Source organism: Onychomys torridus, chromosome 12 (assembly GCF_903995425.1).
Source record: "Onychomys torridus chromosome 12, mOncTor1.1, whole genome shotgun sequence".
NCBI lineage: Eukaryota > Metazoa > Chordata > Mammalia > Rodentia > Cricetidae > Onychomys > Onychomys torridus.
Window position 1 is genome coordinate 66,712,147 of NC_050454.1, and position 2,688 is coordinate 66,714,834.

Genomic DNA, 2,688 nt, shown 5'->3' on the forward strand with positions numbered 1-2,688 from the left:
TGCGGGACCGGCAGTTGAGAGATTTGTCCTGACCCTGGGCCAAGCAGGACTGGGGAAAACTCTAGCTACACCCACCTGTACTGCACTCATCTGGAACCACAAAGAAGGTCAACTTTGTCCCATTACTGATGTCAATTTTATTTTATTTTTTTAAGTATTTATTGGTGTGTGTGAGTGTATGGCACCTGTGTGAGTTCATATGTGCCACATACCTGCTAGTGCCCTCAGAGGCCAGGGGGTGTCAGTATAGGTGAATTTCTAAACAGTCATATTAAATAAGAAACACAGAGCCAAATACAAAGGTAATAGCTGAAGAGATCAGAGAAATAGCGAATAGCCATGACTAGCCTTAACTTACCACCACATTGTGGCTTTCCCAGTGAGAGCTTCTTCCTGTCTAACCTGCACTTTTATTGCTTTCCTGTTCTGCCTTCTCATTGGCTCTAAGCCCAGCCACATGACTTCCTTGTCACTGCCTGTCTATAAAGACCTCCAGGTCTCTATGGTTGGTACTTGGATTAAAGGCTCATATCACCACGCTTGGCTTTGTCCTTGACCACACAGAGACTCTGCCTGCCATGTGATCAGATTAAGGGCATGGGCTACCACTGCCTGACTTCTTATGACCTCTGATCTCCAGGCTGTGGGGGCATTGTGTTCCCCAAAATATTGTGTTTCCTAATAAACTTATCTGGGGTCAGAGAACAGAAAAGCCACAATATTAAACAGAGGTTAGGTAGTGGCACTCACACCTTTAATCCTAGCATTCCAGAGGCAGATATCCCTCTGGATCTCTGTGAGTTCAAGGCCACATTGGAAACAGCCAGGCATGGTGACACACGCCTTTAATCCCAGAAAGCGAGCCTTTAATGCCAGGGAATAAGGGCAGAAAGAGAAAGATATATAAGGCGTGAAGACCGGAAACTAGAAGCATTTGGCTGGTTAAGCATTCAGGCTTTTGAGCAGCACAGTTCAGCTGAGATTTGTTCTGGATGAGGACACAGAAGCTTCCAGTCTGAGGAAACAGCATCAGCTGAGGAACTGGCAAGGTGAGGTAGCTGTGGCTTGCTCTGTGTCTCTGATCTTCCAGTATTCACCCCAATACTTGGCTTCGAGTTTATTTTATTAATAAGAACGTCTAACAATTCTGTTACACCAGGCAAACTTTATTTATTAACATACAAATAAAATATCACATGTCAGATCTCCTGGTATTGGAGTTACAGGTGGTTGTGAGCTATCTGATGTGGGTGCTTGGAATCAAACCACTAAGACTTCAGTCTAGTTTCATAAGTCAGTTTTGGATTTATTTATTTATATGTTGTCTTTTGTCTAATTGTATGTCATGCATATAACTCAACAAGGCTAGCAAAGGGGTTGGAGTTGCATGAGGCTGTGAGCTGCCATGTGGGTGTCAGGAACTGAGCTTATGTCTTCTGCAAGAGCAGCCAGTGTACTTAAGCACTTAACCATCTCTCCAGTCCCTAGGACTAAGCCAATTTTAAACAAAGCCAACCATTTAATTTTGGACAGTAAAAAGAGATGTCTAGTAAAAATAAAATTAACCTTGAAAAGATACATCGACAGCTGTTAGGCAGTGAGGTATAAATCCAGCTTGTTCTTGAGTGCTAACTCTGACTGTGAGCCTCCAGAGTGCTATGACGGTTGACAATTGCCAGGCCTCCTCCCAAAGATGCAGTTCTCTTTTGAGCGCTTGAGTTTTCTTTTCTTTCCCTTTTTAAGTATAAAAAGTTTATATAATAATGGGAAAATGCTTCACATTAGAAAGGCTATGAAAACAAATACTTTAATAAAATCTGGCGCCTGAGACATTTCTGCGGTAATGCTGACTATGGATTTTAGTTCAAATTAAAATGAATTTGCATCATTCTGAAGATCTCCAACCCCATCTTTGAGGGCAGCTAAACTATTAGTTGCTTTCCAGCTTTTGTAAAAATAAATAAATAGCAAATGTCTTCTCTGAATGTGCTGGTGCAGGCAATAATTCAGTCCTTTATATTTAAACAGAAAAGTGCAGCTCGATTCATCTTTTCATCGGCTTTATTCAGAGACTAATATATGCATTGTTCTTTTACAGTTTTAATGCACATACATTATTTAACATCTCCAACATGCCTGTGGGAAATGTGGTAATATTGCCAGCCCTTGTGCTTAGTGAAGCCATTGGCTAATAGGGAGGAAAAGGGATTTCCCAAACACGACCCAACTGAAATGTGAAACAGTTGACTTTGACAGAGCTAATGACATTTTATGGGGTACATCTTCTTCACATGTGGATGAAGAAGAGTGGCATCCCCAAAGGGAACACCAAATACACAGAGAAATGTCCTTTTTCATAGACTGATTATAGCTGATGTCTTTAAGGAAATGTTCAAAGGCTTCCTGGGAGTCCTTGATGGTTGTTTTTATCTTTTATCTTGATTGACTGTTTGATAGGTTGGCAAATTAAGTTGAAACTGAAACTGAAAACTCAGTTGATAGAGGACCCATTTTCCCCCCAAAGGCCAGTCACACCTGCCCAATCCTCCTAGTCCCCAGTAGACTCAATTTCAACCTCACTATCTTTAATTCAAGTAGTGCACAGATATTCTTATAGTCCACCCTACCCTCAGTATTAAGGAAGTAGGTAAAGCCTTCCTTACCTCACCTCAAGTTTGAAATTTCCTG